General features: G+C 41.9%; 1 protein-coding gene across 2 annotated transcripts in view; it reads left to right on the top strand.

Annotated features, from left to right (window-relative positions):
* Nucleotides 1-9,346: 9,346 nt before the first annotated feature.
* Nucleotides 9,347-14,862, top strand: part of CAPN6 (calpain 6) — an 87,777-nt gene continuing 82,261 nt past the window's right edge. The window contains exon 1 of one of the 2 annotated variants that reach the window (XM_026703139.2): nucleotides 9,347-9,589. The gene's annotated coding sequence lies outside the window, so the exon portion shown is untranslated. The remainder of the gene's footprint in view (nucleotides 9,590-14,862) is intronic. The other variant, XM_026703138.2, reaches the window with a different exon arrangement.

The following is a 14,862-nucleotide window of genomic DNA, read 5'->3' as shown; positions in this document are numbered from 1 at the left end:
AACAAAATGAACATCTTGCTATCGGAGGCTCCCTGCTGGATGACAAGTTCATGTGTGTTTCAGCAATCCACCAAGGGCGGTGCATTTAATAACGAATGATTGAAGCAAGTACTCTGGAGAAAGAGGCAGCAAACAGCCTTCAGCAAAAGCATTTGCAAATGTCAGCAGTCATAAATAAATTAAGGACAGGAAAGAAGAGGGGGCAGAAAGAAAGAAGAGCAGAAGAGGTAAGAGAAAACATACTTGGTCAAGAGTGTATCCAACAGGGACATCCTCCGAGAAGGTCCAAAATGTTGAGATGGTGGTGGTGATGCCCAGGTGGACAAAGCACATGTCATGCATGTAAAAAAATAGGGATTTGATTTTATTGAAAGTATAATACAAATGAAAATAAAGATAAAAGAAAAACGAGAAAGGATAAAAAAGGGAGAGAAATGTAGAATAAAGGGGGAGAGGGAAAAAAGCATTGATTTCCAACCATTTTCAGTGCAGTGAAATCCAAAATAAAATTACAGCCTCAATTATTTACTTTTAGATACTTAGCAATTGCTAGCCATTTCTATAAAAACAAACTAGTCAGCAAAACTCAATGTCAAGAATTATTTTTTTCTCTGTCTCAAGCACAAAATCCAGAAGCGGTTTCCAAGTAGAAACAAAGTTGGAGATGTTCTTTTCTCTAAATAAACCAGTTTAATTTTGCCATTTATGCTAGCTCCATTACTTTTTCCATCCATTCTTCTGTACTGGGGATAGATTGACATCCAGACCAGACCTGGGCATTTGGTGGCCCCTCAGCTGTCCCTGTCCATGCCATGGTGTCAGCAGTCTCGGCCTCAGTGGATGTGTGTGCAGCAACGTCAATTGGGGGGGCATCAAAGCGGTGAGGGTAGGGGGAGGGAGGGGGGCAGCAGGGGAGGAGATATTGGGGGGCGGGCAGTGGCAGGTATCAGGAGCAAACACCACACACACCTACACACACACACATACATAGAGAGATGGAGACTGATGAACACCCCTGTCTATCAACATTAACATTCTTCTTGTTATGTACTGGTTTTGCATACTCGTAATACTGAATTCCTATTGGACAGACACTGCCGCCTAGCGATTGGTAGATAACAACAGTTCTGATTGGCTGCCTAAGCGGCAGGAATTTTAAATAAATGCCATTGGTTGCGAGCCGCAAGCAGCCGCTATAAAAAGGGCTGCCGCAGCTCAACTTTAGTTGAAGTTACTGACAGTTTAATAAAGAGCTGAACTCAACTCCGGCCTCAAGTCTACTTTGTTCTGGCGATAGAACACTGGCGATGAAGGTGGGATTGAAGGAACAAAGACTGTAGCACGTGGCAAACGACAGCCGAAAAATCAACGAGATGGCCGGCAACAACTCGCCACCCACACCGTTCAACCCAGCCGAAGAAGACTGGGAATCATATATTGACAGGTTCCTGATGTTCTTAGAAAGCAACGAACTATAAGGAATCACTGACCAGAGGAAGAGAGCCATATTCCTGATGCATTGCAGTCCGACCATCTTTAAAATGGCGAAGGCATTGGCAAAACCAAATGATGTCAAACAGATGGCATGGCCAGACCTGAACCGAATGCTGAGAAACCATTACGCACCTGTTGTGTCCAACCTCATTCGAAGACACGAAATTTACAAACGGGATCAACAAGAAGGCGAGAGTATTGGAGACTTTGTAGCAGCACTAAGGGACATTGGAGGGGCATGAGAGTTCCTCAACATGGATGAAGCCATGAGGGATCTCATAGTCCTTGGATTGAGAGACGCTACCCTGCAGAGCAAACTACTAAATCAACCCAACATTACCGTAAATGAAGCCATCGCTGAAGCAACCGCAGCTGAGGCAGCAAAAAAATCTGCAGCGAAAATGAAGCAAATGAATACAGCCAACAGCCCCAACCAGAGCAAAGAAAGCAGAAGGTACCCAGAAACATACTATCGCAACTGCCCACCATGAAGACATCGAGTCATCAACTGACTCTGAGGAAGAAGACAAAGAGGTAAACAGACTCCAGTCAGAGCAGAACCGGCGAGAAAGAAGAGGGAGGAAAACTGATTTTCAGTGTGCTGGATGCGGAGGAAATCACCCGGGTTCTAAGTGCCATTTTTGGGATGCCATCTTCAGACACTGCGAAAAACGGGGGCACATTGCAAGGGTCTGCCGAAACAAAAAGAGCTATAGTCTCAAAAGAAGAGGCAGTACCCCCACCCCAGAACTAAGAAGCCAACCGGAAGTCATTGGAGCCGGGAGAATAGAAGTCAACGACTCAACAAGAAGGAAGAAACGCATCAGATGATTATTATTGGGACTGCCAGAGCAACTGATACTAAGAAGGTTCAAATCAATGTCCAGATAGAAGGAAAGCCATGCGAAATGGAAGTAGACTCCAGCTCATATCTGTCATTGGTATCATGGAACATGATAAAAAAACTTGATACCAGACATACGACGAAAAGAACTCGAAGAGCAAAGCCTGACGATAAAAGACTACCAAGGAAACAAGATTCCGGTAGTTGGATTGGGACACTTCAAGGTAAAATTTAAGAAACATACTGAAATTCTTCCACTGACCATCGTTGACCGAGACTGCCCCAGCCTGCTTGATTTAGAATGGTTCATGCCCCTGGGAATCAAAGTGACAGGAATCAACAGCGTCACCATGATAGACTGGGAAAAAGACCTGATGGAGGAGTTCCATGATGTATTTGACGGAACCTTAGGCAAGTATTGTGGGACCCCTATCTCATTTAGCCTAAACCCGAACATAGCCCCCATCAGGCTAAAGGCCAGATGCGTTCCCTTTGTGTTAAAGCCAAAAATCGATGAGCAGCTGAACAAACTCATCGCACAGGGGGTGTTAGAGCCAATCGACCATGCGAGATGGGAAACCCCGATTGTGACTCCAGATGGAACCAGATGGGTCCGTGCACATCTGTGGTGACTATAAGGCAACTCTGAACCATGCATTGCAGCAGAGCGCATACCCCGTGCCAGTAGTCCAGCACCTTCTGCACTCGGGGGGAGGATAATTTTTTGCAAAGCTCAATCTCGTGCAGGCATATCAACAGTTGCCAGTTGATTCCAAGACGGCAGAGGCACAAACTATCGTAACACATAGGAGGGCCTTTAAATGCAACAGATTACAATTTGGTGTCAGTGTGGCCCCTGGCATTTTCCAAAGCCTGATGGAACGCCTCCTACAAGGACTAAAAGGGGTGGTTCCCTATTTCGATGATGTATTAATATCGGCCGGAAATAAAAAACAACTAAAGGACCGGCTAAGGGCAGTCTTGCAAAAGTTTAGGGAAGCAGGACTCAAGGTCAAAAAAGAAAAATGCCAACTTGCCACAAATCAGGTTGAGTTCCTAGGATATCTTATTGATGAAGCAGGAATCCACCCCACCGGAAAAAAAAAACAAGCAATAAAAGAAGCACCCAGACCCAAAAACAAAACGGATTTGCAGGCATTCTTGGGACTCATTAATTTTTATAATGTCTTTTTGCCGCAGAAGGCAACAATAGCAGAACCACTGCATGGACTACTCGATAAAAATGCCATCTGGAAATGGGGCCGACAAGAAGAAGCTGCATTCCAAAGAATTAAGGACTTGATTACATCCAAATCTGTATTGATCCAATACAGCGACACGCTACCACTGACTGTCACCTGCGAAGCTTCACCATTCGGCGTAGGCGCAATACTTAGCCACACACTACCTGATGGCAGAGAGGCACCGATCGCCTTTTATTCCAAAACGTTGTCCAAAGCTGAAAGAAACTACAGCCAACTGGATAGAGAAGCCTTGGCCGCTATCTCAGGGGTAAAGCGTTTTCACAAATATCTTTATGGTAGGACATTTTCTTTGATTACTGACCACAAGCCACTGCTAGGAATCCTGGCCAGAGACAGGGCCACCCCCAACATCCTGTCTCCAAGGATGACAAGATGGTCAGAATTTCTTGCAGCCTACAATTACAAGCTCATCTATCGGCCAGGAAAAGCCATACCCCATGCCGACGCATTGAGCCGCTCACCTCTACCAGACCACAACGACGACCCAGCTCCCACCACACACACCCTGCAAATTGAAACAATATCGAACTTGCCCATCACCGCATCGGACATTGCAGGGGAAACAGCAAAAGATGCACTGATGGCCTGATTCCTGAACTGAGTGGGGAGGGGCTGGCTGGAAAATGACAAAAATGAGATTTTTAAACCATTCAAAAACTGGCAAACTGAGCTGTCAATTGAAAAAGGATGCATATTGTGGGGGGATAGGGTTGTTGTTCCATGAAAATTGCAAGAAGACGTGCTGAACATGTTACATGAAGGACACCCGGGCATGGTAAAAATGAAGTCCCTGGCCAGAAGCCACGTCTGGTGGCCAGGAATAGACAAAGACATTGAAACCTGGGTCAGAACGTGTAACTAATGCCAGTCGTCCAGACCTACCCCCCTCCTTAGCACCAGTTCTTGACTGGGAGACACCCAGAGGCCCCTGGTCAAGGATCCACATGGACTTCACCGGACCCACAAAGGGATGTTGTGGCTCCGGGCTTGGATTCAGCTCCTGTGACTGATATGAGTTCAAGTGAGGAAGACATGGCAGAAAAATATGAGCTGGCATGGCTCAGTGATTGGACTGGTAACCAGGATGAGGAGATGGACGTGACAAAGGACGGCAGACCTGATGTATTAGAATTGTCAGGACCTTTGACCTCCTCTGGTTCCTTATCTGATCAACAGCCAGGAATGGCTGACAGGGAAGTTTTGAGAGAGTCTTCTAGTGGAGATGAGAACTTGGAAAATTTGTGGTTAAATGTAAGGAACAGAAGACGGTTGAGAAGGCAAAATCAGCTGGAGCGAATGAGGAGAGCGAGTCAGTAAATTAGCACATTGCCTCAATGAGTATAAAAGGACACAGCTGGGCTGGTACAATTTGCCAGGAACCAAGTGACTTATTTGAGTGAGGACGTTACAGCAAGAAGCTCTGAGATTAGAGATTTATTGCCAGGACTGGTTTGCCAGACAGATTAAAGATTTATGCTGTGGATTGAGATTCCTGCCAGCCGTTATCTTGTAAGACTTCTTTCTGTTTGATTTAATTTGAAACGGCTGCTTTCTATTTTGTTCGTTGGAATTTTGAAGGGGAGTCATAACAAAGGGATATACATATTTAATCATTGTTGATGCCTACTCGAACTGGTTAGAGGTCAGCATCATGAGTTCAACAACGACTGAAGCCATCACTAAACAACTAAAGAAACTCTTCGCCACTCATGGTCTACCAGATGTAGTAGTATTGGACAATGGCCCACAGTTCACAGCTTTAGCTTTTGAACAATTCCTTGCAGAACAAGGAATACGACATACTTTGACAGTGCCAGCACATCTGGCGGTGAACAGAAGGGCGGAACGCATGGTTCGATACACAAAAGAAGCATTAGAAAAACTTGAAGGAGGCGACATGCAAGACAAAATCAACACCATGCTCACCATTCAACATATAATGCCGTGCACATCAACAAACAAGAGCCCAGCTGAACTTTTAATGGGCAGAAAATTGTGCTCATATCTGGACAGACTACACCCCACCTACAACCCCGAAAAGCCACCAGACTCCTCCAGTAAGTACCGCACGTTTATACCAGGAGACGTGGTATACACGAAAAATCTTACCGGAGACCCATTGTGGTTACCGGTCACGATAACGAAATCACAGGCCCCTGATCGTACTGGCTAGAGACAACTGACAGCAGAACGTGGAAAAGACACATCGACCAGCTACGGTCTCGACACATCGAACGCAACACCGACACACCCCGGAACATGGAGCAAACACATCCACAAAACCCAACAGACATTAATAATAAAACTGGGGGTGGGGGGGCTTAAATAATAAAGGAAAAGAAAACCCTCCATTAACAAACCACCAACCAGAAACTGAAAACCCCAAAAGAAACTGCTTACCATTTGGCAAAGTCGAAAGAAGAGAGCTGGAGGAGAACCAGGGAAGGAGCAGCCGAGCCAACTCTACCAGCTCAAGCATGCCAGCAGGGAGCGACAGTGTCCACCCAACTAAACCAACAAAGCACGGCAGGAGTGGTCTGGCTGACTCACCCTTCCAGGAGCTTCCAGAGAGAAGAACAGGAGAGACGGCGGGCCCGTCCGAACCTACCGAAGTCAACACAGAGACTGAACTGCGCAGGTCAACTAGGACCCACAAAAGCCCCGCCTACTTACGCAACTACATCATGTAACCTTGGATCAAACCAAGAGGGGAGGGGTGTTATGTATTGGTTTTGCATACTCATAATACTGCATTCCTATTGGACAGACACTGCCACCTAGCGATTGGTAGATAACAACAGTTCTGATTGGCTGCCTAAGCGGCAGGAGTTTTAAATAAATGCCATTGGTTGCAAGCCGCTATAAAAAGGGCTGCCGTGGCTCAACTTTAGTTGAAGTTATTGACAGTTTAATAAAGAGCTGAACTCAACTCCGGCCTCGAGTCTACTTTGTTCTGGAGATAGAACACTTCTCATTTAGAGAAAACTGAGAAATTGTTCAAAAGTGTAATTTCTAGGGAGAAAGCTAAATTTAGCATGGAACAAATGCTACTTTGCTCCATGTCCAACCCATTTTCCTCCTCTCTAAGTGTCAAGGCTGGTCTCCCTACCCACTTAAGATAAAGACTGATAGGTATAATAAGTGTTAATTTAGCAAGTTTGCAACTTGTCTGGAATTATTGACTTAAAACTCAAATGAATAATGGGCACAAGTGATTAGTCCATTCCAGATCATTTCAAAACTTCTGATTGTCATTGTTAAATAAATGGGATCCAATTAAGCATTTCTGCTCGGGAGTGAGGCTTACTAAGTGACTCAAAGTCAGTTTGTCTTCAACCTTAACACCCCTCGAAGAATTGTGGTGATAAATTAGAGCCAGTGGATTTATGCACACTGTTTTAAATGCTAGGATGAACAATGTCTACAACCAATAAATATATTTTTCCAAATTATTCAGCCAGGTCATTTGATTGACTGATTAGAAAAAAAAACCTATTGTGAATCACCACCAAAAACAAGTACTGGTGGCTTGTAACACCTTTCAGAACACTACATTTAAATGAGCACAATATTATATTACTAAAATGAAATAATACTTTAGAACATGCATAGAGCCAAAGATATAATAGACATTACAAAAATAAATAAATTACAGAAATAAATGATATAATAACAACTGAAACAATCTTCTAAGCAATTATGTTTAATTACATTTATAAAATGTCATTAAATTGTAGCTGTTATTATGAGGGGAGGGAGAAATATTCCATAAAGCAAGCACAACAATCCCCAAAATAATACCTGTGAACCTCCATCCCCTGCTTACCTTGAGAAAATTGGGGGAGGAGGGTGTGGCATTAAAAGGATTTTCTAGGACATCCATTTTGGGTATATGGGAATTGGTTGAAGATGGTTTTGGATCCTTATTTATTGTAGCAATAGCAATAGTATTTAGACTTCTATACCGCTTCACAGTGTTTTTACAGCCCCCTCTAAGCTGTTTACAGAGTCAGCATTTTGCCCCTAACAATCTGGGTCCTCATTTTACCGACCTTGGAAGGATGGAAGGCTGAATCAATCTTGAGCCGGTCAACATCAAAGTCCAGGCAGTAGGTACAGTCAACCTGCAATACTGCATTCTAACCACTGAGTCACCATGGCTCCTAGATATTGAGTAGATATTCCTAATGTTCCTTTTCCTAAACAATTCTGCTTATCATAGTAATTTTGCTATGTTTTTTTTTCTAGCGCACATTTTAAAAAATCCCAAAGATAGACAGTCAATCCCAAAGGAAATCAACCCTGCCTTTTCTTTGGAAGGACAGATATTTAAGCTGAAACTCAAATGCTTTGGCTACCTAAGGAGAAGAGAGGACTCCTTGGAAAAGACCCTGATTGTTGTGGTTTGCGGGAAGCCTGTGCAGACGGCAGTGGAATTGGACAGTGGGGGAGAACGGGGATCAGTCCTGGAGTCTGAGAAGGTCTCGGACGAGGGTCCTGTGTCCGATGCAGAGATGGGGCCACGACCATCTGGGAGTGGAGTGCTGCCTCCAGAGCCTCCAGATTCTAGCAGCAGCAAGGCAGAGGAACAAGGGGAGCCTGTTCCCAGTGTGCATGTATGCAGACCTGCTAGAAGGCAAGAGCAGCTGCGACAAAAGGAGTGACTCAGGAGTAAGGCTTGGAGGTGATTGCCCCTCCCATAAGGTATAAAGGACAGGCAAAGGTGACAAAACCTTTGCAGGAAGCAAAGTCATTTGTTCTGTTTGGATTAATCCTTGAAGCTCTGTGTGGACTTTGTACTTCGGTTGGTTTTTTATAGTTCATTTGGCACTTTAGTTCTTGGCAGCAATTCAAAGGAGAGAAGGGACTGTTTGGGACTCAATACAGGCTGGGAATGAACATAATTCCCAGCATTGAAATAAAACAAGAGTTGCTTTAACTAAATGTGTGCTTAATTACGGTCTCAGGAAGCCTTGGTCAGAACACTGATGTTGGGAAAGATGGAGGGGAAGGGGACAGCAGAGGATGAGATGGTTAGATAGTGCCATCAATGCAATGAGAATGGATTTGGGCATGTGGAGGAAACAGTGGACGACAGGGGTGCCTGGCATGCTAACATCCTTGGAATTGGGAAGGCACAACTTGTGACTGAAAACAACAAATATGTGGGAATAGCTTTCAGAGTCAGGGATGTGTGAAAGAGGGAAGAGAAGGAATGGCCAGAGATGCTATCACTTTCTATTTCTCTACATTCTAATAAGGTAGAAGATGTTGACCTACCACCCAGAAAGTAGCTTGAAGAATTTGTGCTACACTACATCCATTTCTCAGAAACATGAACTATGGCGACCTTGAGAAGGAAATGAAAGCCTGCTTAAAAGATCAGAGAAGGTCAGTATTACCAAGCCTTCTCTGAATAGTGTCACCTCTGATCTATCCCTGTTGTATCTTGCCAGATGAAGAAACATTGGCTGGTGTAGCTATAAAAGCAGCTATTAAATAAAAAGATGGAGAAAAGAACAGCCAGTCCCATTTTCACTCATGTTTCTTCATAAAAAGAACATTCTTCTCTCTCCCTCATCAACTCTTCATCAGCACATGATTCCAAGATATCTCAAGATGCCCTTCACTCCAGTCTGTTTATTTTATTTATTTAGTTGTGGTTGTTTTTGACAACAGGATCCTGGTGATAAGTTTTTTTACAGATGTACCCTTGAAACGAATTGAATTCCTTTCCAGATACTTTTTTTTTAAATGTTCCCCACATGACTCATAATTACATTTTGCAAGCTGAAGTTCAAGAGTGTGAGAGAGAAAGAAACAGAAGTGGACAGAAGTAATTTTGACCTCCCCCTGTGATGAAGAGATCTTTGGTACAGTCCAAGAAATTTCAGGTTAAGTTTGTTTGTTCCGGGGATCTGCAACTCTCTCTGCATGTTTGCCTGGCGGGACAGGAACTCGATGGCTTAAAGTCATTTTAATTCAGGTGAGTTAATAGTATTGAGTTGTATCCTGTTAACTTTGTAGGATTTCTTCCTTGAAATGCAACATTTATTAAATTGAATCTTCTAACATATCAGTTGGGACTACAAGCACTGCAGGACAAAAATCCAGAAGAACAAGAGTTGGTGGCAGTTATATCTTTAAAAAAACCCAACTTTGTTATCCCAAATGGTTATTTGAATTTTTTAAAAGTTCAGAAGTGGAGCTGAACTTGTTTAAAAAGTGAACAAAAATAGTTCATACCAAGCGTGGAAGACTGAAAATCCAGCTTTAGGGCAAAAACCACATTTCTGTAGAATTAAGAGTCTGGCTGTGAAAAGAGGATTATGTGTTGATTTTACTAGGGAATTGTTTACACTAAATTTTGTTTGCCTCTAAGGATAGAAAGAGAACAATGCAACGAGACTGGGAAGTGCTTGAAGAATATCATCTGTGTTCAGGCTACAAGCAGACCTTTGTTTGCTATCTCTAAAAAAACTACCTTAACCACAAGGAGATTTGCACCCTAAAAGTTTCAAAGGACAATTTCACAAAACTCTTCAACTGAAACAACAACCTTTGAAACACAGAAACTATGGGAAGACAGATTTGCCGGTTCATCTGTGTTTTCTCACAAATAGTTCTTCATAATTATTGAGAGGAATGTCATACATCAGAAACTTCAATAAAGGGTAGCTTTGTGCAATTATACACCACAATTTCCAGATGCAGATTTGTTTTCAGATGTATTGGTTTCATATTGTAAATTATCTGCTTTCCTCCCTTTTTATAATGAAAAGTGACCTATAAATAAGAATGAATAAATGGAAGTTGATATCTTCTGTTAGGAAATATCTAGGTTCATACATTGCTCTAAGCCATAATATTGATTTGGTTTAAGTCAGCATATTCTTGAAAAACAGCATCTATGATTTGCAAATTATGGTTTATGGCAGGGTTGGGTGACCAGTTGCCCCCAGAAGTAGTTTGCTGAGCACAAAGAAATGAATTCAGCACAAATTCATCACTGAGCCTTAAATTAGATACAAACCACTGAATGTTAATGGGACAATTTAGGTTCTTGCAGGGTGGGGAGAGGAACAAGTTAGGATTATGAGTAGGGTTTAGAATGTTGTGCAGTTCCTGCTGCTGCTTTGTTCATAGAAGTTTAGTTAAAGGAAGCACTGCAACGTGACAATCTAGCAGTGAATATGATTGTTATGTTCATAAAAAGAGTGATTGTCAAATCATGGTCAACTCCAAAGAAGATTCTTATGGCAGAATCAGTTCTGCAGCTGCAGAAACCAACTTCTTTTGCTTCAGTGCTTCTCTAGGATGGAAATCAGAAAATGATCTATAATATCTTGCCTCCCATTGATTATACTAACTTGGGTTCATTATCAAATGGAAACAGGAGGGATAACTGAATGCAGAATAACAGAGTTGGAAGGGACCTTGGAGGCCTTCTAGTCCAACCTCCTGCCCGAGCAGGAGAGCCTCTATTTTTCCAGACAAATGGCTATCCAATCTCTTAAAAGCCTCCAGTGATGGAGCCCCCACAACTTCCAGGGGCAAACCATTCCACTGATTAATTGTTCTCACTGGCAAGAAATTTCTAGGTTGCTTCTCTCCTTTGATTAGTTTCCATCCATTGTTTCTTGTCACGCCTTTAGGTGGTGGAGAATGGCAGCCTCTCAAATATTGGAAAGCTGCGATCATGTCGCCTTTATTCCATCTTTTCACTAGATTAGACATACCCAATTCCTGCAACCGTTCTTCATGTGTTATAGCCTCCAGTCCCCCCTCATCATCTTTGTTGTTCTTCTCTTTCTAAAGTCTTGACATCTTTTTTATATTGTGGTGGCTAAAACTGGATGTAGTATTCCAGGTACAATCTCACTAAGATTTTATAAAGTGGTACTCCTTCACATGATATTGATTCTATCTATTAATGTACCCTAGGATTGCGTTGGCTTTTTTGGTGGCTGCTGCACACTGCTGGCTCATATTTAAGTCATTGTCTACTAGAATACCTGTCACAATTACTGCTATTGAGCCACCTTTCACCTAATCCATACCTGTGCGTTTGGTTTTTCTTGCCTATGTGTAAAACCTTACTTTTACTACTTGGATTGCCTTACTGCATCCTGGGTTAAAATAAGCTAAAACTAAGGGGAGGAGAAGGAAATAGAGGAAAGAAAAAAATTATATTAAGAATCCATCTTATTTTCACAAAAGAAAGGCATTTTACAAATTGATCAAAAATGCACACAATATCTTGAATCTATACTTTAATCTCAGAAATGTTAATTTCTTTCCAAGTGAAACAGTCTCCACTTACTACAATTCTTGACCTTGGAACAGATTTGGACTTATCGGTCACCACATAGACCAAAAGTATTCTGTGTTAAGATTCTACTTTGCAATTTGTCAAACATTTCCTTTCTCTGTGAAGGTTACTTTCTTTTTACTCTATGTTATGCTTGAGACTTTTTCTAAAATTTCTTTTGGAAGCCTTATGTCTAATACCTCCTTCCATCACTCCATAGCCCTTCGTGTATCTGCTCATTCTTCCCAATCTGAAATATTTTATGGATCTGCTACTTCCATTGCTATTCGCTTAAAGGTAGAAAAGTTAGAGAAGTCCTATAGAATCAGGACCTTTCTAACTTTCAGGATGGTGGTGAAGATATATACTTTTAAGAGGACAAGAGGTATTTTCAGGGTAAAACAGATTATTTCCTTTTCTTACTTTCCAAAAACCCATCAACAAAATTCATTCTATAATTCTTCCAAATAACAGAGTTGGAAGGGATCTTGGAGGTCTAATCCATTCCCCTGCTCAAGTAGGAGACAAGTGGCTGTCCAGTCTCTGCAGTGATGGAGCACCTACAACTGCTGGAGGGAAGACGTTCCACTGGTTAATTGTTCTCCCTGATGGGAAATTTCTCCTTCCTTCTAGGTTGGATATCTCTGATTAGTTTCCATCCATTGCTTGTTGCCTTCAGGTGCTTTGGCAAACAGGTTGATCCTCTCTTCTTTGTGGCAGTTCCTTAGATACTGAAACACTTCTATCATGTCACCCCTAGTCCTTCTTTTCATTAAACTGGACATATCCAATTCCTGCAAGCATTCTTCGTTTTTTTTAGCTTCCAGAGGTCCCTTTTCTCAAAGCTTCAGAAAATTGGACTAGTGAAGACTTTGTCCCTAAAAAATTAAGTTAGAATGTATTTTTTTTACTTCCATTTAGTTCTGTCCGATTCTTGGAGATGGCCCAGACAAATACCTGCAGTTTTCTTAGCAAGGTTTTTTAATGGGTTGCCATTGTCTCCCTTCTAGAGAGAAAGTTACTGGCTCAAGGTCACCAGCTGGCTTTGTATACCTAATGCAGGACTAGAACTCACAGTCTCCTGGCAGGACTAGAACTCACAGTCTCCTAGCCTGGTGCCTTAACCGCTCCACCAAACTGTCTGTAGTATTATTGTACCTACCCTTAGATTACTATCTTGGTAGACTGAAGAGAATTTTCCCTGGAACTTTTTAAATAGCCTCTTATGTATAAAATAGATTGGTAGTTTGGCCAAAGCAGGATTTTTAATATTATGCCAGTGAGTTTTATTGCCAGATAATAAGCTCCAAAATACTCAAGAGAACAATTTCATGTTCCATTTTTTAAAAATATTGATTTGGTTTGTGCCTGCTTTTATTCTCCACCCCATCTGGAGATGTGCGAATCACTAATGATTTTATCTGATTAATATCAGAAAAATAACCTTTTGAGTTCTACATGACACTTTCCCTATGGGCTTAATTCATGCAGAATTTTGTACCCAATTATGTTTGTAAAGTCTCTGGGTGCATTATGCACCTGCTCCGAATTTACATATCTTTTAACATAAATTAAACATTGAACAACAGGAGATAGTCCTGCTTTCATTGTTTAAGACTTATTTTTAAAATCCAGATTTCATCGATTGAATTCTTTTTCTAATTCTCACTATTTACATGCAATTTTCAGTGATAACAATTGCATGTAAATTTTTATGGATCTTTATTTAAGGAAAGAAAAACCTTAGCACCCCATCTGAAACTAGCCTTTCTGCTGTTGCAAAATTTGATGGGGCCGGTATGTCCATACTCTTACTCACGACCAACCTACTCAGCAATGGATCAACATCTGAGAAGCCCTGACAAATGGCCAGCTCAAATGTTCCCCTGATGCATAAATCAAAATCCATTTTTAATACAACTTCTATTCTATCATAACTATTGTACACTTTGTATTTCTAGCAAGCTGGCTGGTGGATTTTTCTAATATTCTTCTTTTAAGCAGGCTTTCCATAAAAACCTTTTCTGCAAAGGAGTTTTGTATAAATGACATTTTGTTGCAGTCAGCTTCACAAGGAGTTACACACTATGGAAATCATGTCCTGTGATTGCAGTTTCTTAAAGCTATGTGTTGCATAGCAGTGGCCCAATCAAATTGGCAGTCACCTATTGCTATATACAAGATTTTGAATGAAGACTCATTGGACAGTTGGGGGTGGCATGGATAGAGGTGCTGGAGAACAAAACTCTGTGTGATCCAATATTTGAGGGGTTGCCACAAAGAGGAAGGGGTCAAATTATTTTCCAAAGCACCAGAGGGCAGGACAAGAAACAATGGTGGGAAACTAATCAAGGAGAGAAGCAACCTTGGAATTAAGGAAAAAGTTCCTAACAGGGGCAACAATAACCAGCTTGCCTTCAGAAGTTGTGGGTTTCCTTTGTCACTGGAGATTTTAAAGAGACTGGACGGCCATTTGTCTGGAATGGTATAGGGTCTCCAGCTTGAGCAGTGGGTTGAAGACCTCCAAAGTCCCTTCCAGCTCCTATTCTATTCTGTTCCTCCACTCTACTCTACTCCACTCCACTCCATTCCATTTCTACAAAGCTAGGCTAGTCTGCTGTTTTGTGGTGAAATAGAATTGCTTTCCCATCATTATTGTGGAAATAACCTGGTTTATTTCTAGTTTTTGTATGTAATGGTGTATATGTATATCATTTTATCCTTTTGTTGTTATTCAGTTGCTAAGTCATGTCTGACTCTTTGCGACCTCATGGACAATAGCATTCAATTCCCCCCACCTCCAGTGTCTTCTGGAATTTGCCCAAATTCATGTTCACTGTGTCGATGACACTATCTAAATCATCTCATCTTCTGCCGTCTCTTTCTCCTTCAGTCTTTCCCAGCATCATTGTCTTCTCCAAGGAGTCCTCTCTTTTCCTTAGATGGCC

This window comes from Pseudonaja textilis, chromosome 12, assembly GCF_049901715.1.
Source record: "Pseudonaja textilis isolate UNSWEBS1 chromosome 12, rPseTex1.2, whole genome shotgun sequence".
NCBI classification, from domain to species: domain Eukaryota; kingdom Metazoa; phylum Chordata; class Lepidosauria; order Squamata; family Elapidae; genus Pseudonaja; species Pseudonaja textilis.
Note: the sequence above shows the minus strand (reverse complement) of the source record. Positions and strands in the feature narration are given on the sequence as shown.